This window comes from Protobothrops mucrosquamatus, unplaced genomic scaffold (assembly GCF_001527695.2).
Source record: "Protobothrops mucrosquamatus isolate PMUCROS unplaced genomic scaffold, P.Mucros_1.0 scaffold_129, whole genome shotgun sequence".
Classification (NCBI taxonomy): Eukaryota; Metazoa; Chordata; class Lepidosauria; order Squamata; family Viperidae; genus Protobothrops; species Protobothrops mucrosquamatus.
In genome coordinates this window covers 73,900-96,894 of record NW_015386205.1, presented here as the reverse complement: position 1 = coordinate 96,894, position 22,995 = coordinate 73,900, and the positions used below count along the sequence as shown (strand labels likewise).

The 22,995-nt window shown below is 36.2% G+C and overlaps 1 non-coding gene across 1 annotated transcript; it reads right to left on the bottom strand.

Moving 5' to 3' along the window:
* Positions 1–6,421: 6,421 nt before the first annotated feature.
* Positions 6,422–6,523, bottom strand: LOC114922685. Its single transcript, XR_003810461.1, has one exon. It is a non-coding gene; the product is annotated as a U6 spliceosomal RNA (small nuclear RNA).
* Between the last annotated feature and the right edge of the window lie 16,472 nt (positions 6,524–22,995).

Here is a 22,995-nt window from a genome sequence, read left to right as displayed (position 1 = left end):
CCTGGACGGTACAAGCTTGATAAAAGCTGGCTGAAGTCAATAAATGGCATAGCCCATTTTACATGGAAGGTTTTCAGCAAGTAACAGCATCTGGCTGATCTTGACTGAGTTTGTGTTTAGTCTGAAGACTATTTAGCTATAGGCAAGATTGGGGAATTGGAAAATAAAATCTCAGAAGAGATAGTGGTAAATTACTGCATTGTTAGTGTAATTGCCAATAAAACTACATAGATGTGTCCAGTGAGGATCAAGCTTGCCTCCAATGAGATTTTAATATGAAAAGAAGAATAAGACATCCTTGTGGAGTAAGCTATTACACAGCTGTAAAACTCATTTTGCTTTGTGGTTTCCATGGACTTCTTATTTATAGATGCACTATAAAACTTTCATGAAACCGGAATCACAACATTTTAATGTATTTATACATTTGACTATTTTATGCGTCTTGTGCACATTGCTTATACAACCATAATGACAGGTTTGGATTTTTGTTGACTTGCCCAATTACTATGTTTACCTGGAAGGAAAATTATTTTCCCCAGGTGATTTAACTGTAAAACTAGAATGCAGCCTTAAGTTCATTGCAAATATAGAAATGGTGGCAGATTAGTTTTTTCTTCCTGGAGTGTCTTCTTAAATTCAGAATTGTCTACCAATTGGACAAATGTCAATCCCAATGACTATGGTGTTTTATGCAGCATATTAAGCCAGAATTAAATAGCCTGTTTTCCAGAGGCTCAAGACTAATTTCAGAAGACCTCTGAAGAAAGCCAAGCTGACCTCACTCCATCTTTTTTTTTTATAGCTTGCTTTTTGGGAAAAGAAACTACCAGGAAAAAAACTTTGTCATACAGTGAATGAGCATGTCCACCCACTCTCAGCTTGTTCCACCCACTGCTTGCTTAGTACTAGTAGAAGGAAGAGTATAGTACTACAATGAATTTAAATAAATTCCATCATTTCCCATTAGTTTTTTATATATAAATAAACAGGCACAGAATTGTAGCCTTGAATTCCATAAACGCATTCTTAAACTCTAGGCCCTACTTGTTTACAAAGCTCATTCCTTCCGAATAAGTGGATGTGATAGAAGTCATGTCCTTTCAAGATGACTCAAAGCTAAATTATCTGAGCTTGCAGAAAAGCATCTCTGTCAGCTGTGGGTAGCTATCCAGAAATGATGCTGTCCTTATGTACATTCCCCCTTCATTGGAAACAAGTAAGAGTGGTGGATTGGACTAGCTATTAAAGACCTTGTGGCATGATTTTTCTCCGTTAAATGTTGGGTATCCTTGGGCCAGTCACTCACTCAACTCAACTCAACTCACAGGGTTATTGATGTGGGGGAAAAAGGAGAAGGAGTATTAGTTATGTTCACAGCCTTGAGGTATTTATAAAAATAATAAAGGTGGGATATAAATAAATAATAATAAATGAAATTAGTTCCAATGAACTAATCAAAATTCTATGTTCCAAGCCATCCAGAGTCTCCTTCTGGGAGATGGACAGCAAACAAATTTAATAAATAAATAAAAGAAGTAAAAGATCTGATGGTATCTTTGATTTTACCATATAATATTTGAATATTTGAGCCTTTTGAGTTTGGGACAATTCTGTCTTATTTTTGTTTGGTTTTTCTTTTTAACAACTTCAGTCTTTCTGTCTGAAGCTAAATGTTGCTAAAATGATGATGATGCTTAAATGTTTTGCATCTGTGAGCCTTCTGAATAGCCCAAATACAGATAAACAAGCTCAATACAGTATATACCATACACTGAGACAATGTCACAAGTTTGACATGCTCTCATTACACATTCTCACATTCTGGAAAAGGTAGCATTATTATCTTCTGCTGGCTAAGAGGTTTAGTATGTGACACAGCAAATCTTTGTTAGATAAGCCAACAAGAATATTCATGGCTTAAAGTCTCAGCCACTGAATCCAGGGCTCATAAGCAAATTCAAGGCAGATATAGATATTTCTACATCCCTAGTCCTATTTCCAGTTCTTCCAAAGCAGTTTAGAATTAACCTGCAATAACTTTTTACTTCTAACTGAAACATAGACCACCATGAGCCAGTTAGTGATGTTCCTGTTTCCCTTCAACAGGAGGGAAACAAGAGAAATCAATGTCAACAAATCATTGCCCTTCTCCCTGAGCGAACACTGATAGTATAGTTTAAAAAATCCCCTCATCTCCAGTCCAGATAAGTGTGCTCTGTATGGGTCTGCCCTTGGATACTGCCTTGAAGCTTCAACTGGTTCAGAATGCAGTGCCACTGGCAATGATTGGCATGGTTCAGTATACCAAGTACGGTAACATCTGTTTCATGAACTGCACTGGTTGCCATTTGTCTTCCAGTGTAATTCAAGCACTCTGGGTTCCTTTAATTAAAATTGCCCTCTATCAGAATCTCAGAAGCACATATTCTCTGTGGTAGCACCTGCCCTCTGGAATGACATTTCCCCCAAGATTCAAATGACTCTATCCTGTTGATGTTTCAAAGGCCTCTGAAGACATGACTTTCTCTCAGGCCCTTGGCAAGCATGATTGAAGCTCCCTTTACACTTCGGTGGTTCTTTTTTTCCCATCCAGGTTTGTCATTATCCTGGTCATCTTTACTTTTCATTTTTGTGTTTTATTGTAGTCTTGTTTTTAATAGTTTTAACAATCTGTAAACCACCCAGTGTTGCTGAGAGTCAGGTGGCATATCAAACAAACAAAATATATTATTATTATTATTATTATATATAAATAATATTGTTAAACATCAACTTCTATCAGCCATATTAAACATGGTCAATAGCAAAAGGTGATGGGGATTGTATTTGAATAATATGGTGAGACATATCCAGTGATGGGATTCAGCCAATTCGCACCACTTTGGCAGAACCGGTAGCTAATTTTTTGTTGCCCAGGCCCAGAATGGACTTCTGGAAGCGGCATCCACACAGAGAACCGTTTGTTCACATATTTGAATCCCACCACTGGATATATCCATATTAAAATGTGATGTCTTAGAGATACCAGTTGGTAAGCAATGTGATGCCCAAGGACACCAATACATTTTATTTATTTATTTATTTATTTATTATTTACATTTATATCCCGCCCTTCTCCTTGCGGACTCAGGGCGGCTGACAATTGGATAAAATACTAACATGTTATACATATTATACCTAATTAAAATTTGATTAAAACGAAATATTTAAATATGTCAAATTAAAAGTAATTAAAACCCCTTTAAAATCCCTTAGGCCAGTCCCNCGCACCCGGAAGGCTACCGGCAGCCAATGCAGCTCGCGCAAAAGCGGCGTGACGTGGGAGCGACGGGTCCCTCCCAACACCGCCCGCGCGGCCGCATTTTGAACTAGCTGGAGCCTCCGGGTGCTCCTCAAGGGAAGCCCCATGTAGAGAGCATTGCAGTAGTCCAGGCGGGAAGTCACAAGGGCATGAGTGACCGTGAGTAAGGCGTCCCGGTCCAGAAACGGCCGCAACTGGCCGTTTCTATAGACATCTTGGTTAGAAAATCTATTTCTCTGCTGATTGGATTTTTGTACCCAAGATGTGGTAGGCCGAATATTCCTTGATTTTATTCTACTTAATATACTTTAAAAGGATATGTATTGCAGAATTCCTAATTGCCTATGCATTTATAAATCTACAACTATGCATTAAATTTTGAAATTTCTTAAACATTCTAGCCTAAGGTTTTAATAAGTTAATGTTATAACATGTATGTGTTTGTTTTTACTGTTCATAATCTTTTATAAGTAACCAAAACTGATTACTTAATTAGGAGCATACTGTATATAGGTGAATTAATACTAGAATTAATATTCTATGGTCAAATTTCCTTGTTATTTTTATTGTACATATTTCTTGTAACATAAACACACATGGCTTAATTGATTTATGATAATTAGTAATTATTTTTCTCTTGATAGGATCTCCCAGACCTTTAATATTTAGTGAAATAATTTGACATTGCTTTCCCATTACTTGTCTTTTAGGGTGTCTATTTCTAATTTCTCAATGTTTTCTCATATCCAAGACATTTTTGAAGCTTATTGCTCACATAATTTACTGTTATCTTGTCTGATATTATAAACAACACAAGTAACTTTTAAGTTCCTTTTTTCTGCATTATTTCTCCCATCCCTCCCTTTAAAAATCACGTCCTCCCTCATCTCTCCCCCACCTCCTCCCCCACATTTTGCAATACCTCCATATCTAACCTTTTTATCCTCCAATCCCTTAGACCAAGAGCAATAATGTACTTTAAAAGAATATTTGATTTTAAAAATTAAATGGAAACCAAAGCAAGAATTATGCTGGTCTAAGGCTGTAGTAAAAGTATAAATCAAAGCAAGAATGCCTCTGGGCCCTAGACTAGAGGCTCAAAAGGCATTCAGAGGAAGCAGAAATATTGGGAAACTTTATTTTAAAGTCTGCATACACTTGTTTAGGAAAAAAAATAAAAGGCAAACTGAAATTATAAAGAGCAGTCATCCAGAAGTTGCAATGTAGATGGGGGTCTCTGCAAAAATCCCCACTGTTTTTGTTTCTGGTAATGAAACGTCTTTTCCCTAGCTGTGTCAGCATGACATTCACTTTCTAAAATATTGGAATGGGGAGGAAGGATAACCCTGAGGAACAGGAGGAAAAGCTGCAACCAAGACAACTGACAATTAAAAGAAATGTCTCTAGGAACTTTCCAATTAAAATCTTCCTGACTGCTCATTTTCTAAAATGATGCTTTGTTTATGGCTTTGATTTCATTTTATATTGAGGAATTTGAAGAAGGAAGGGTTTAGAATAGATGTGATGAAACGTTTCCTATTACATACAATAAATACCTGCTCATAAAAGTTATTTAGTGCTTCATAAAATATTTTCAGCTGAAAGATTGTAATTATATTTCCTCTCAGACAGAAATTTATGGGCTTTCAGAGGGATAAAATTGTAGATGAAATGCATCAGAAACAATGAAGAATTTTGTAGGATCTTAAAACTTGAACTTGTTTCTTATTGTAGAAGATTCTGCAAAATACAACCTGGTGTTTCTGATATATGATATTTTTTTCTACTGCAATTAGGTTTATAATTATATCATAAATGTAGGGTCATAACATGTGTGTGTGTGTGTGTGTGTGTGTGTGTGTGTGTGTGTGTGTGTGTGAGAGAGAGAGAGAGAGAGAGAGAGAGAGAGGTACTAGATCTGATCAGTGATCAGTTTTTTTTCATACAATACTTTTACTTTTTCATTCATATTTTTGTAGCCCAGATCTACAGTAGCCAGAGGGAAACGAGATGCAGGAAGTACCAGTAGTTATAATTACCTAATGATTATTTTAACATATAATGTTGTACATCTTAGATAACTAACCCACATGGCATGGTAATAGAGTCTCCTTGTGCTGGGGTGAGGACAACCCACTAAACATTTCCTGAGCACATATCTGCACGTTCTACCTATCTCCGTGTCTTCTTGTAGGTGAGACAGGCTGAAGACAACTTAAATGTAATAAAATGTATAAGGAATGGTTGCTGGAAATGGGTATGTCTAGTTTAATGAAGAGAAGGACTAGGGGGACATGATAGCAGTGTTCCAATATCTCAGGAGTTGTCACAAAGAAGAGGGAGTCAAGCTAATCTCCAAAGCACCTGAAGGCAAGACAAGAAGCAATGGATAGAAACTAATCAAAGAGAGAAGCAACCTAGAACTAAGGAGAAATTTCCTGACAGTTAAAACAATTAATCAGTGGAACAATCTGCCTCCAGAACCTGTGAATGCTCCAACACTGGAAGTTTTTAAGAAGAGACTGGATAGCCATTTGTCTGAAATTATGTAGGATTCCTGCTTGAGCAGGGGGTTCAACTAGATGACCTCCAAGGTCCCTTCCAACATCATCATCATTATCATCATCGTTGTTGTTGTTGTTGTTGTTGTTGTTGTTGTTGTTGTCTGACAGCAATTTTTCTCTAACATTCAGCCTGAAGATGACAGCAATATAAAGTGCATTGATATATATATGAAATTATGTACTTCAAGCCACCAGTTTTGGGGCTCCAACTGATTCTGCTGGTTTCCTGTGGAGATACCCTGTTTAGCCTGGTCTCTGCTTATTTTTCAGCCCTGTTTTAGCTGCTAGGCAGACTGGAATCCCAACTTCTGCAGCCACTCCTATTTGTCTTTTTCAATGAGTTCACTGAGTGTGAAGTCTTGAAGTTGATCAGCCCATGTAATTGAAGGTGTAATTGAAAGGACTGGGGCTTTCTATTTCAGTATCTATTCCTTGGTAGGGAATTTTCTTCCAAGTGACCACTAGCTTCTCAGTGAAGCCCTGAAGTCTCACTTCCTCTCCTCACATTATGTGTCAACTCTGACACTGACCCTCACAGCTAAATCTGTTTCTCAAACTCCAGTTCTTCAGCAGCATTTGTCATCCTTGTGCAGGGGCCATGCTAATCTTCTCTGTATCGTTCCAATTTTAGTATATGTGCTGCCGAAGCGAGCACAGTTCTTCAGCAGCATTTATTTAGTGGCTGATAATTGGCTGCACAAATACAGATATCCACCAGATGGCTACCAAGAGATACAAACCTACTTAACTCTTTGCTGCCACCTAAAGGTTAGGTGATCAAACCATAGAGTTATATAGTTTAAAAGAAGTTTTAAAAAGTTAAATTAGTTGACATAAGAAAGAAAATGCAGCACATGGAATAATTTATTGTTTTGAACTTCACGTGGTTGGTATATCTTTTAATTAAGGGACTCATTAACTGCAGAATCTTTTGTAAGCTATACACAAAATGCCGTATTTACAAAATACATGCTCTGCCATTTTTGTGCACTTGCATACCTCATTTTCATATGAATTATTGAGGAGGGATAAATTTCTCTTTTTCCTTTTCTACATTCCTGCACTAGATCCCCATTTTTGTTCGTTTTAGCCATGGAGAAAGGGTAGACAGGCTTAGGAAGAGAAAATTTCATTTCCTCCCTTCTTTGAACTCACAATCCTGTTTCAGATCACTGTTTCTTTGCTGATATTAACACCAACAAAATGGCAAGCACGATAGATAGACAGAGGATGTGTTGCTCAGCCATTATTAGCAACATGGCAACAATAACAATAAAAATGACATAAAAGAAAATGTTTTTTTAAAAAAATTCAGAAAGTGTTTTCTTGTTATTTGACAACTCTCTCCTTTATTTCTCAGTTGAAAAAACATTAGATTAAAACAGAAGGGCAAGGAAGTATTTTTGCAGGCAACATAGGTTTTTATTTTTGTTTGCCTATGGCTCACATTTCCCACCTTTTCTTTCATTCTTAAGTTTTTAATTCCATCGTATAGTTTGTTCATATTTGTGTAATGCTGAAATATGAAACTGATAATTAGTATGTTATGTTTTGTTTGCAACTATATTATGTTATTGTTACTATCTATGCTTTAAATAAAGCAGAAAGAGTGGAGCAAGACAAAGTTCTTAATTTATCTAAGGCAGCAAGATATGTTGAGTTGGCACTGACACTTGTTCATTACCTGGTAACTAACCACAACGTGCATACAACCATTTGATAAGCTGATGACATGCAGCATCCTGTGAACTGCTGAAAACATGTGTGTCTGTCAAATATTCAAGTGAATACACCCTGGAAGAGATCACATTACATATGTTAATTGAATATTTGAAAGCAGCTAATTTTACCATTCTCCTGCTATCATAGAGTCCTAACAGGATGTGGTTGTGTCTATATAAAATTGTTTTGGCAGGCCATTACTTCTGACTGACTTAAGCATTTTGGTGCTCATATGTGCTAGGTGACCTCTTGATAAACATTCTTTAATTGCATTGGGGGGGGTTCCATTATTTCCTTCCCACTTTAAAAAAAAGTCAGAATTCCTTTTTTTCCACTTCAAAACAGGCTGTAGACTCAGATACACTGCTCCAGAGTTTAAGTGGCAATTTCCAGTACTAAGAGTTACCAACAGAGGAAGTGTGTATTTCTTTTTCATCTAACCTTCTCTGGTGTGATTATGTAATCTATAAATTATGCAGTATGATTTGAAGCTGAAGGCAAGCCAAACATTCCTGTAATGCAGAGGTCATGATGAAACTGCTTATAAGATAAATTAGTCATAATGTACTTTACAGATAACATTGCAAAGCTGCGTATGTGTGAGTAACTGTCAATTCAAACATAGGCTATTGTCTGATATGCATATCCTTCCTTTTAATCCATTGCTGAGTTATACTTTTATTAGGACCAACCTAAATGCTACCAAAAGGTATACAAGATATTCATCAAAGCATGGTTGGTTTTTTTTAGCTTCCATTTTGTGCACATCTATAGATGAGCAGATATTTGTATTTTCATTTAATTCTAGCTCAGACAATCCTTATTTTGTATCCATCAAAAGTGTTGGGATTACAAATTCCAGAATTCCAAAGACTGGACCCAAAATATTTTGAGCTGGTAAAAGAGATCCTGGCTGCTTCGCAGTCACGGTGATATAAATTACCCCAGACTGTCCCTGTGCTGGTGGACAATGAAAAATGTAGTGCAAATAGTTCTCTTTTCATCTTCTAGTATAATATGTTTGGACCTGGATCCAAACAAATGACATTATCCTACACTAACTGCTTTGCAAATTAGGCAAAAATCAGAATTATACAGTCCAATCCTGTGCCTTCTTTTCAAGTCCACAATATGACACATTTAATACCAGGGATGACCATGGGATGGCAGTAAAAAAAAAAGGTCAAGATAGCAATGAAGACTGCAACTGAAGCTCCACCATCTTGACTTCTTTTATCTCTGCCTTACAGACAATCCCTGATTCGTATTAATGTTACTAGAAATATTCCCTTTGGCATTCTTCAAGCCTGTTTCTACTTTTTTAAATGTATGTTTCAATTTTAAATACCTAAAGGAAAGTTGTCATGTTTTAAAGCAAACGTCTCTGAAATATTTCTGTATCCAATGCCCTTAAATTTCATATAGGCTCCATAGACTTTCTTTGAGTACAAAAGGGATGAGTGGAAACAGATATATTTGTAACTGGGAATGCCTCCTCTCCCATCCTCCCCAAAAGAGAAACATAAACTAACTATTGATATTGAGCATCTAACGATTTTGCCATGGGGCAAATTGTTGTCTTATGACTGGCTACATCAATTGTGTATTCGCCCTCTGTGAATATGCTATCCCTCCTAAGTCAGCCTCTTTCTCTGAATGCCTATGACATATTAGCAAAATGACAGAAGTGCCCTTTGGCCTCCAAAAAGACTGGGTAGACCTGATTTAAGTTAATCCAGGCTTCCTCAGAAATCCAGAGAGGCTGAAACCACTTTCTGTTTTTGAGACATCTGCTTGTACCATATTTATTCTATTTTTTAAAAAAAACTACTTTAAATTTTAGACAATCCATTCCTTAAGACCAAGAATAAATAGCAAAAGAAAATAAGAAAAAAGAACACAGACAAGGACCCTGGGTAATGCCCAGCTTCCCGCTTTGTCAACCTATGGCTGCCATTTGCAGATTTTGGAGATTCTTCCACTAACCAATCAAAGTTTTATTTGACCCACTTATACGTGCATATTTGTATGCATGCATGCATACCTCCTAAAAACAGCATTCCAAAACAGGGCAGGATCAACAAAAAAAGTAATTAAATTAAAGAACTGAATCGTTACTTAAAATTAATTGCCTACAAAATAAAATACCCTATTTAAAAATATAATACCACCTATATATTTCAATCATTCTGTCTCTGTAGACATGTTCTCAGACACAAAAGATTTGGGTATACACACACATTCCCTTTCCTCTTTCCAGTAAAAACTTCAAAAAGAGAAATGAAGGAAAAATAGAATGAAGATGGGGTAAGAAGACTAGGAAAGTTCACTAGAAAGGGAAGGAAAGAGAAGGAAAGACATATGATATTAAAATTGGATGGAGATGAAGTCACAGGAAGTGGTAATTGAGTAGAGAAATGAAAAAAGAAGAAAGACTGCTTTAAGTGTTACAAAAAGGGTTAAATTCACTTAGCAACAGGCTTTTTGAAGTGGTAGCTAATTTTCCAGGGCATCCTTCTTTGCAACCAGAAGGTCTGCAGCCGTTTTACAATTCTTTTGTTTTGTTTTCAGCAGCATTTTATTTTTAACATATTCATGTATAATTGTTGGGGTAGGCAAGGGAGAAATTATCTTCTTATCTGGTAAATCTAGTAATAAAAATTAAAAACAAAATAAGGCATTACAAAGTGTGAGTTACAGTTAATGTTTTAGAAGTAACTAGAGACTAAATACTTAATGATCCTGATTAGGATGGTGTTTTCACAGAATTAAATCATTTTGTCTTCAGGTGTTATAGGGTAGGGTAAGGTTAATAATAGTGATGGCCTCTCCACTACTCAGCTCATAGATGATCAGAAGTGGATCAGGGACAAATGGACAAATCTCTGAAGACCATGCAGAGGACAGTATAGATCAGGGATCTCCAACCTTGGCCATTTCAGTTCCCAGAATTCCCCAGCCAGCATGCTGGAGAGCTGAAGATCACACATCTTAAAATTGCCAATTTTGAAAAAACACTATAATCTATAGCAATAAGATTTTACAATATATCCTGTTGGTTGGATTGTTTAACTCATTCAGTCTTGGTGAGTATATTTGCAAAATTATTAAGCAAGCTTAATAATTGAGCTTCCCAGAAGCACCTGTTTGTCTACTTCATGAAATAAGATGTTAAATGAGACCATTCCGTAGCTTGATTAAGCAAAATCTTTATATGTGCCTGAAAACAAACCAATTTTCCATAGTATCTATTGGACAGTTTTGTTTGATTTCAAGGCTGGCTTTGCCTTAACTTCCAAAGACTTGGACACAGCAGAGGTTCTCTGACAACTTTTACTTCTAATACAACCCCACAAGTATCAGTGTCTACACAGGTCATTTTAAATCTTCTCTGTGTTTAGTTATTCACAAAAGAAATTGTATGGTACCCTTTTTCATTCAGTGACTAGGTGAATCATTAAGAAAATAACACAGTCTTATCTGATTCTTGCAATGTATGCTCAGATTTGTATTTGCTTTTCCTAACTTAAGATCTATGCCAGAGGAGGGGTTACTTCCTTTATATATCCTTTGTTACTGCACACAATGGAAAACAAGAGGAATTTCTTGTGACTGGATCATTAAAAAAAAGCTGTTTACTACAATCTGACTCTATGGAAAGCCTTGCCAAATATTGAGCAAAAGCAAGAGAAAATACACAGGACACACTACTGAAGAAGATAGCTGCCTTATGCAGGAATTCTGCAAAACTAGCTCCTTTCTCTCCTAAGAATAAATTCAAAGATTTGAAACTTCTAAATCCAATAATTTTGCCCCAAAAGTATTTGTATAGAAATAAGGAAGTTAAACTAATGGGAAATTGATTAATTTAAATACTATATGTATTTGAATAAAACAGCCTTCAATTTAATATGGCTGAAAGAGTATTTTCCCAGCACATGGAAGCACATGGGAAATTTCTGTTTTTGAAGGATAGTGGCTGTTAATGCACGTGCCTCAACAAACACCTGGGAGTGGCTATATAAGTCTTGCAAACAGTATGGCTTATTCAGGTGTTTTCAGGTTAGGTTGTTTGTGTGTGTAGCAAAGTGATAACAACAATGTCACATCATCACAAAACAAAATCCACATTTTTTAAAATGTGTGTTATGAGTTCACTTAAACAAAAGTGGGGAAAACTTGCTCTAGAGCAGGCATGTCAAACTTGCGACGTCACGTGATGTCGCGTGATGTATCGTGACTTTTTCCCCATTGCCAGCAATGGGGTGGGCGCGGTTTCGGCAAGACGCATCCAGCCCGCGGGCCGGCAGTTTGACATGCTTGCTCTAGAGTCTAGACATTTTGACAAAAGTCTCAAGCCCTTTGGACAGCATTTGATTTATTCATTTTTCATAGATCTGAAAACATATTTTGATTTTTTTTCTGACACACATCCCTCTGCTTCTAATATAGTTGCAAGTTCCTTACAGAAAGCATCAAGACAGAATGTATTTCCTGCCTTAGGTTTCAGTTCAGTTGAAATTGATTAATTTTATTGCTTTGTTGCCTTGTCAGCTAAGAAAGTTTCTTTAAATGATGCTAGTGGCAGAACTGCCAAGTACAAAACTCATAGACTTCCTGCTTGCCTTGTGGCATGCAGGTGACAGAATCAGAGAAACAAGTGAGTAGCTAAACTGTTCCTGCATGTTCTCGCAAGGTCTCCGATCTTTACAACAGATCTCTCACTTTTAAAAACAGTTTGGGATTCAAATATGTGAACAACCGGTTCTCCTTGTGGTTGCTGCTTCCAGAAATCCATTCTGGGCCTGGGCAACAAAAAATTAGCTACCGGTTCTGCTGAACTGGTGCGAACTGGCTGAATCCCACCACTTGTTTGAGGGTACAATTTTAAATGAAACTTAGAGCCCCATGTACAGACAATTTCTGTTTGACTACCAGACTCCCATTACATTATATTATTTTAATTTTGTGCATTTTTTTCCAACCAAATAATCTGTTACACTATAAAGCAACATGGGAGCTGCTGCAGCATCAACTTTTTTTCAAAGAAAGTTACTGGAACTTACATGAACCTTGAAAGAATTACTAAAAAGTACAAATGATGGATGGTTATAATTTTATATAGGCCTGTCTAAAGCTATTTAAAAAAAAAGACTGACACATGCTAAGATCATAAGAAATATTTTCAGGACTAGAAGTTATAGTGGGAATAATTCTCACTAGCTGGCTTTCTGCTAAATCAGTGGGACTTTTTTTTAATGGCGTTAACAAATGTTAGCCCCAGCATGGCTGACATTTTTTGAATCGGCAGCCTTTTATCCATAGCAACCAGTTTGTTAGAACCCTTGTAACATTCCCCTCAACGTTCCAAATGTGTGTTTTGGTTTGAATAGTTTGGAAAACCCAAGATTTGGCAAACTCTCTCTCCTTTCCCATTCTTCCTCTTCATAAGTGCCATAGTCTTTTTTTCCATTAACAAATAAAAAGTTTGGGTTGGGGGTAGGGGTAGGAGGAAGGTAAAGATAATCTTCTAGATCAGGAAATAAATAATAGGAGCCTTGGAATCTCAGCTCTCTAGAAGTTTCTTCTGAAAACTCCCATAACTCTCTCTTGTTGAAGAACAAAGATGAGTGACCTATCTATGCCCTTTCCCTCAACAGAGGTAAAATATATTCCAATAGAAGAAAATATCTCCAACCTCCCACAAGAATATTCAACCTTCCATAAGAGGAGCTGTGTAAGAACATTATTCAGATGAGCACAAACCCACTGCAACAACTCACACACACCAGAAAAGGAGAAACAGATTACCTATATAACATTTTCCAGCAAAATGGATAGCCATGCAACAAACAGCCACGCAATCAAACCGTGCCTGACAGTCAACTCACTATAGCCAACCAACATAAACTATGCAAAAGTGCCATACAGCAGAAACAACTCAGGAACAATCAACAGACTATAGTATTAGAACCACATAACATCACCATAGCTTAGAAACCAACCAAAGCCCTCCATAACATCTTAAGACTTAAGGGATCCAAAAGACCCAGTAGCCCAAAAAGAAAAAAAACAGAAGGCCAAGCTAAATCCCCAAATGCTAGGGAACTCCTGGAAGCTCAGTAATCAGAAAAATGAGCCATCAATAGACACATAGGAATAAATCACATTTACACACCTTTCAAAAAGAGAATAAAAAGGTTAACAAGGAAGCAAAAAGACCTGACTAAACTTCTCCAGTAGCCAACACCCAAATAAGCAGGGATTAACAGCAGACAAACAATGAAGCAGAAAGCAATCAAGATACTACCAAGGAGAAAACTACACCCCCACTAACAAGCTACTGTGTATAAAGAGGGAGCAAATTCCACACTCATGAATACTGATATTACCTAGTTGGGTAATGAAATATTTTCAAGCAAACAACCAAGCTATGAGAGCATCAAAGACTCCACAGTATAATATATCATTCTTCTACCCATAAAATCATAGTATTAATATTGGTAAGATGCCAGAATTGTGGGAAATTAGTTAATTCCACATTGAAGGCTGCACAATTTCTTGGTGTACCCATTAAAGTATTATGTTGTTCAGGTTCAAATCTCAAGACAAAATTTTGAATTTATACCTGGTGACTTCAGCTGGAAGTGTCTATTTTAGTCCTATTTTGAATATATCCATAAGGGCCATGTATATATTTCAAGACTTGCTCCAAAGATGCTTTGGTGTTCTGTTTATTCCAAGTGATTGTAAATTATCTCAATAATAATCATGGAATATTTTCTATTGAAAGATTATGTAGTCTTTAAAAATCACAGTTTTATTATTATAACCTAATGACATTTAAAATAAAATATAACTTGTTGACTTGCTCTGAAAACTACTGCAAAACAGACTGTTTATGTTGATCAAAATCTACTAATGACTTCATCTCACCTATTTATGGCAACTTAAGTGTGGTATCTAGGTGACTGTGGTAAATTATAATGGCTGGCAGGAAATGGGAAAACCATAAAGAATGATACTCTACAAGCTTATGCTGCAAATTGACTCATCAGGGAAAAAGACCCATAGCAGTGTAATTTCCTTAAATGACCAATATTGAAGGTAGCTATGAAAGACATCCAGAAGTCTGTAAGTTCTAGTCCTGCCTTGGGCATGAAAGCTGGCTGGGTGACTTTGGGCCAGATATCCTCTTCAGCCCATGACATCAGCCTTGGGCAACAAGACAGTAGGCAAATTTCTGTCACAATCAGTGGATCACTTGGTAGATCGAAAAAGATGGATCCTGCGCTTGCCAGAAAATGTTAGGAAAGAAAAAAGTGAAGGCATAGTAATAGTTTTTCAGGTGATTGGTTCAGACTTCCTACCACAGATGGAAGATCTGTGTGTGGGAAACATGGAAAGAATCACAGACAAACTTTTTCAATATCCCAACAATAGATACAATTATGTCTATTATATAAAAAAATTCAAAATAATATTAAATAAAACTTTTTAAAACTCAGTACTAGCTCCAGAATTTGAACAGGTGGGGATCTTCAGATATGCAAACATTGGCAAAGTGTCTGATCTTCTTGAGCAATTTGTTAAAATTAAAATTAGGACAGTGACCCTCTCTATTGGCCTTGAGAACAAATGTACAAATTTAGCAACCTCTGCAATGGTTTTGAAAGAAATTATTTTTAAAAAAAATTATCTACCTTTTATCCATTTTTTACATTTTTTTTTATTCATAGGAGTGAGTTTTACTATACTATCTGCAGCAAATGACAGGAGCTCACTCACCACACAGCAGCACTCAAATCTTGAATGCGGGCTTGCTAACCTCCAATTCAGCGTCCTAACCATGTAATCTTGATGGGAACATGACAGGAGCTCCTACAGGCAACATGATGTCACTGGCTAATTCTTTGAACCTGGAAGTGCCTTAAATGGTGCTTCCTACATGAATGGGATGGGGACCATATTACTTGTTGCAAAAATAAAGATACAGTAGAACCGTGAGACAAGCTAAGATTGATGACCATATAGTTTTAAAGTAAAAAAAATCCTAACAAAACCATAGAGAAATGCAGCCTTTGCTCTGGTGACAAAAACACCTGGTAACAATGCTATGGATTGCCTAAGATAGAAATAGAACATAGCAATATAAAGTAGCAGGAAGAGCCTGAGTAAATTATGGCTTAGGAATGAGAACAAGGGCAGCATTTGAAGTACATGTGATAAGATCGGTGTTGCCAGACCATTCCTTTCCAGTGACACTAATGAAGGAAGAGACTGTAGGTTATAACAGTCTAGTGATGACTTCTTCCACCATGATGAAATCCCTACTATGCAGAAGTAAAATGAAAATGGTGGGATGGTAGGAGAGGGAATCTGAAATTGAATCTGCTTTCCACAGGAAGATTCTTGTCCACAAGGGATTTCTTCAAAACCATTTTTATCATTATTGCCACATCTGGATCTGGACAGCAAAAGCATTGCTCCAATACAGAGGGAGGAATATCATTTCCCATTTAGCTATTTGAGGGGATTCTAATCTCAGGAAGTTCTGAAAGGAGATTTGCTGGAGGTGGGATTCCATGTCCACAGGAGTGAGAATCCTCTTTCATCTTTCACCTGACAAAGAAATTAGATCAATTAAAGAATTTCCCTCTTGTTGGCAGAGCTCTCCAAACATCTATCCATCTTCATTTGTGGTATGGTTGGACTTTCAGATAAATCAAGGTGTTTCCACAGGAGGATGCTGAATGAGTTTGGAAGCATTTCATAGTAGCTGCTCAGAGTCGAGTCACCTTGAACTGTAAATGAAATAAATTTGAAATGAAAATGGAAAATAATTCTACTGTTTCATTCTTTCTTCTGACTCCCGAACTTTATGTTCCGTGAGAAGAACATTAATCTGACAATTCTACAACTTCTTTGGAGCAGCCCAGATAATATGAGCCAGAAAAAAAGATAAACGTTTCATTACTTTCTTCCACCTGTCTGAAGAGTCTACATGCAAAGTGCCAAGTTATAGATCCATTGCAACCCAGTATGTAAATTGTGCAACACACAAGAGCATCAGATGGAGGGGTGCGTGGCCCCATTATACAGAAAGAAACCATCCAAGAAAGAAAAGAAGAAAACAGTATTTTGAATGTTGAAAACAATGGGGAGAGGAAATTAAGTGGAATTCTCTACAAGGGTGCCTTCTATGCTAGCAATGGCCCTGCTGGGTTTTGGGGTTTTTTCTTCTTCTTTGGTGAGGGTGAGAGGAATTATCTTGCTGCAGCTACTCATATAATGATCTGGGTTCCTTTTGCTAAGCACATCAAGTCTGTGGAAGTAAAGACAACTGCAGACCACCCATAATTGGCTTCTGTGGATTTGTAGCAGTATAAAGTGCCTCCAAAGCACTCCATCGGTGAAAACACTTAGGATTGCTCTGCCGGTAACTTTTTTCTCTTCAGTTACACAGTCATCTTTTTTAATTTGTCTCTAAGCAGAACTGACAGCCAAGAGAAACTGCAAAGTTGGTGCATACAGTAATTGCCTCAGTCAAATAAACAGCTGTGCAACAAGCATGGGCTACATTCCTGAGTCAAGTAACAAAGTAAATATGAAATCACTGTTGTTCCAACATGCATGTTTCACAAGCATCTTGGTTGACTGTGATGAAACATTGAATGCAGTTCCTTTCTGGTCAGGAAAAGGAAAAGAGAAGGGAATGAAACACTGTTATTTTATATCATTTAGTCCAGGTGGGCTTTATCCTCTTATAGCATGATATTGAGGGGTAATTTACCCATTGCCACAACAAATGCCTTGTCTTCAAAGAAGATACTGTACATCACTTTATATCAAGCCAGTGTACACTTAGAGTAAGAATGCAACTTCTAATCAATCACTATAGTTTAGCACAAATGTAATATAATTCACACTATTAAGGGAGATGGTGGTCTGCCTGCTTGTTCTCTTTCCTTATTTATGCTTACTGCTAATGGGCCATTTCAGGGTTCTTGCTCTCCATCCTTATTTTGCAGTTAGGTAAAAAAACCCATTAAGAATCACTTGAATTACCTTCAAACAGAAGCTTGATTTTTGTAGTATGGGAGACATTGCCATCTTAGCAGGAGGCGATGATCAATACATTACAGTACTGGAAACTATCAGTTGCTTTCAGAAAACTTAAATGAGATTCTCAACTGAGAATTTCTCTTACATGACAATGATTAGCAATGGGTACTACTTGATATGTAGTCTTTACTAATTCTATTGTCTGCAATGCAGCCCAAAGCAGATTAAGCTGTATGGTTGGGGAACTATGAGCTGAGTTTATGGTAAAGTTCTGAAAAAGTGTATAAAAGTGTATGTCTCGCTTCCACTATTGAAGTTAAGCATGTGTTGCATTTTATCGCCAGTTAATGAACTGTGGCTTTACTGCTCCTTTAAGGACAATTCAAATTCTCCTTCTGAACAAAATTGGTCAAATGTATACCCAAGCAAACATCAACTAGGTCAAATTGTACACTGTGTCCTCAGCAAGTTTCAACAAACTTAAAAGACAAGGAATTGTTTTCTTAGGCGATCTAATTTGAGACTTCAGAAATAGAGTGAGAGTAAGTGAATGAGTGAGAGGGAGCTTGAGCGCATGATGGTGCTAAGGCAATATTGATGGAAGTCAAAACAAATTATCCAAATTTGTAGTTTAAATAGGCAGGCTACATATTTAGATGCTTTTCCAAATAAAACATGAACTTAAGGAACTATTTATCAAACACCAGGACTGGAGAGGAATCATGAGCACACTTGTCCAATATTTTTATACTCTCAGGAAACAGAATGACATAGACATCTGGCAGGAATGTTTCATTTACCTTCAGCTATTACTAGCTTGACAACTGCTATACAAAAACTATATTTGAGCTACATATTTAGAAGCTGGAATCTTCAGGCTGAAGGAGAAAAATACACACACACATATACACAGAGAAAAGAACACACATTCTTGTATGGAAGGTTATGGTGCACCACAAGAGATTTTTATACAAAAGCATTCAAACTTATATCATTCTATTATCTGTCAATGTCATTTCTACCAAAATATTTTACTTCAGACAACTAAGCTTCCCCAGAAAACAATCAAAACTGAACTTTCATGTAATATGTCTGTAAAATATTCCTTAGGAAATTTGCAGTTTTCAGTTTCAGTTTCAGAATTAAGAAAGGAGCAATAGTTAAGAGAGCGGGCATGTTATCACTATTTCCTAAACCTTTAAACCTTACTCTTCTTGGGAATCTCACTGGGAATTGCTGCTATTAAGCATGTATGCTGCCCTCAGATGATCTTTGGGCTATAAAAATAACACTTTTGCCTCCACTTTGATATACCATATTGCCCACACATGGAGTGAGTAATAATTGCTACTTTCTGAACGCAAGAAACTTATCACTATTAAAATAAAAAGGCAAAAATGCATAGGAAAAAAGAATTGTGTATTCTAATAGTTGCACGGAAGAAGGAAAATTGTATTAAGCTATATGGAGAGGTAATCTTCTATACCTAGGATGGTCTTCAAGCTTGCAGGATATACTTCATTTATATTAGAAACTTCCTAACTGGAATTTGATGAAAAAAGTACACACTTATAATTAAAACATTCTAAATGCAGGATTTTTTTCACAGCCAAAAATGAACAGAAGTCAAATCCTTTCACACAAAGTTCTATTTTTGAATACCCCAATTTCAAGACTTTTTAAGGGCAGCAATATAATGTGGAGAGAAGAATTACTGGGTTTCTATTGCTATTAAACAACTGGTAATTGGAAATTCTTGCTGGACTATTTAAAATTTTCTGAATTCTGTTATTAGATCCACAGCTAGCTTCAATTCCTAACCCAGTCCTATGTAACAAACATTCTCTGTTCTGTTCTCTGAAGAAAATATCATCCTTGTCAGATTTTCTCAGAGCTACATTCATCTTCCCAAATAAACATCGATTTTAAATGTATACTCTAGCACTGCTCAGTTGAAAAGTATTCTGGAAGCCACACATACATAATATTTGCTACATACGCATAACAAAATTTCCTCCAGTATCAAGACGCATTTTAAAATCAGATTTTCTTAAGAAAAACATGTTTGACAGCTTAATGCAGCATACATGCATAGTAAACAAAGCAGCCTGACATCAATTATTAGAAAGTACTATTTTTGGTAGTTATTACAAAGTGCCACCATTTCTCACCATGTCCCATATCACAGCTGCAACAGATGTTATTCTTGGCTTTCTGGAATCCTCACCAAAACTGTAATGCCACTTGCTCAGCTTTAGCAAAGAGGGATCAGACAGTACCATTTGCAAGTCTGGGGCATGGTGTATATTTTCCAGGTCAAATTCACTCATTGTCAGGATATTGAAAGATACTCTTGGGACACCATGAAGAAAAGAATGCAATTACTTGTACATCTGTTACTACAGCTGTTTTCCTGAGTTTTGCAGCAATGAATCTGTTTTTACATTTAAACCCACCCTGTATATTTGAATAATCTAGAGTAGCTACAAGCTGATATTTCTGCTCCTCTTTATCAATTTTCCTTTGAAGACACATTGTCTTTGACTTAAATGAAGCATGTTGGATATGCTAATGTATATTTTAACCTAATGCTAAAAGTTACGGTATTTGGAATACCACAAGTTGCAAGTGTTGCAAGTGTTAAATCCAAGTTGTTCTATCACTACAACTTTCCTCACACGGTGTGCTTCATTGGCATTATCAACAAAAAGTGTAGCAATATAAACAGACCTGCTTAAAATTCCATATACTTGCTCTTGAGTCTAAACAACCAAACTGCACCAGTCCCAGATATATGGATAAACTTCTATCATAAATTACTGCTTTACAGTTAATTCCTCTAGGGATTATGTCTAATCAGTATCAGTATTTCTAAGTGTTGTATGCATCTTAGTATGCTGTAACTGCTATGCTAGATACATGTATATACAGTCTATTATATATTACAAAGCCTGTAGTAGTAAGAAGCAACTCTATGTAGAAAAAAATTCCATCTATGTTATGTTATGTTATGATATATGACATGACATGACATTACATGGCATTACATTACATTACATTAAAAGTGGTATCAGGTTCTATCCAGCATATTTTACTATAAATCCCAATTAAAATGGTAGAAAGCTGCTGAATTCCAAATAGAACATTATTTATTACATAAATATTTATTTTATTTATTAAATAAAAAACAATAATTGCTGTGCTAGACCATTAGGAGACAGGAGGATACAATCCAAATTCCATATTATATATAATAAAGTAAACAGAAATCATGCCAGACTTCTTTCCTCCCTGTCTGGAACAGAAGTTCAGAATCTCTCAGAGTTCTGGTTAGTAATATTTATGTATTAGAAGAAAGGTTAAGCTTGTCACATGAGAATTCTAGTTGATACTCTACTCTCAAATAAGAAACCTTGATAAATGTAGTTTAAGGAGGTGACATTCTAATCCATTGCTCATGTTTTTTTACATAAAGGGGAAGAATTTTTTTTTTGTGAAGGTAGGGAGTCCTTATTAGCTAATTGTTTTTCTACTAGACTACTTTTCACAGTGGGAAATGTCTCTCACAAATGATAACAAACGAGTTTGCAAATTTTCAAGTTCTGCTGTTTTCCAAAACTTTTCTCAGATAAGGTATTGCAAAAAGCAGCAGTGGTCAATAAGCAGCATCTCACATATGTTTCTTTATGCATCCCCTCTCTGGAAACACTAGGGTAGAACTTGAGACCACTTGCATGCAAAGCATATCTACGAGTGAGCAACCACTCTTCCACATATTTGAGTAAATGTCCATAACATTTCAACTTTAAAGAAACACAAACTCTCCTGTGTGAGAAAAAAAGGTTCTTCTGATGTCTGACTCAGCTCTACCAATTAAAACATATTGTGCAGTCAATTTTTCTTTTTAATAAGGAGTGTTGGGGAGTTACATATATATGGAAAGAAAAAAAGGTGGAAGAAATAATGAACAAATTTGGCAGAGGACTTTGTGGAAGATTATATTTTAGGGCATAAGATGAAATGAACTGTCAGTTTGTTTGTTTGTTTGTTAATTAAATTCCTATGATAAGTCATAGCTTTTAAATACATATTTCTATCATGCTTTTTCAATTATGATGTTTTCCATTTCATCCAGAATTCAACTGAAACAGTTCCAGACATCAGACTTTCCACTGCTTATCTCTGCATTCTTATATGCATGACATTCTTCACTATATTACACTTCAGTTCAGATAGTGTTAATCTTGACCAGATACCTCTTAGATGTTCCAATAACAATTAACCTAATATCCTTAGACTACTTTTGAAATATTAATATACATTCTTAAGTTTGCATTATGGTTTGTTTGGATGAACCCACTTTTTGCTGAAGTTCCCATAAAAGGGAAGCAGCTTCTTTTATTTTTGTTGAACAGATGACCTTGTAACCTTTTTTAAAAGAAAATAAATCTCACTTTCCAAATTTAAACCTTAGTGAAATGAAAAGATATACCTAAAATGGAAGATTCACACAACATAAGCAGAATGCCTAGTAAGATGCCATCTGAATAGATGACTGACATAAATGCCATCTATCGTAAACTACTAAATTATTCATGGCAGCCTTTTAAGTTAAGGGTCTTCTGAACTGATAATTAGATCCTTTTGATAGCATTTTTAACAGGGTCTTTCTGAAATTGTTCTTCTATTTTTTACTATCAACATTCTAATTTGTTCAGTCATTTCAGACTAATGCTGCTGGCTTCCCCTGCACTGAATTTAAATCAAGTTATCTTCACCATGCGTAGATAAGTTAATAGTTTATTCTGTTTTGAAATTTACTGAGTGGCTTGGGCCAATTGTTGTTTGTCATCTTAATCTACATCCCATTGGAGTTTCACTTAAGCATAATAATAAATTATAAACTTCAGTGGAATTTAATTTACTGTTCAGTTCAGTCTGCATATGTTTACATCCAACTGGCATAGGATTACAGTGTTAAAATATTGCTTTTTACTATTTAAACTGATAAATACATTGAATAAATGTTTCAAACTCAATTGATATTATGTGGCGGCCATAAATTATCACACCAAGAATCTCACACCCAGTTAACATTGAATGCATCCCATAGAATCAGTGGTGGGATTCAGCCAGTTCGCACTACTTCGGCAGAACCGGTAGCTAATTTTTTGTTGCCCAGGCCCAGAATGGACTTCCAGAAGCGGCATCCACACAGAGAACCGGTTGTTCACATATTTGAATCCCACCACTGCATAGAATCTATAGAATATGATTTAGCCAGCCTGTGACAGATATATCCTGGTATCCTACTAAAAGTCTTTGCTTCTCTACTTAACC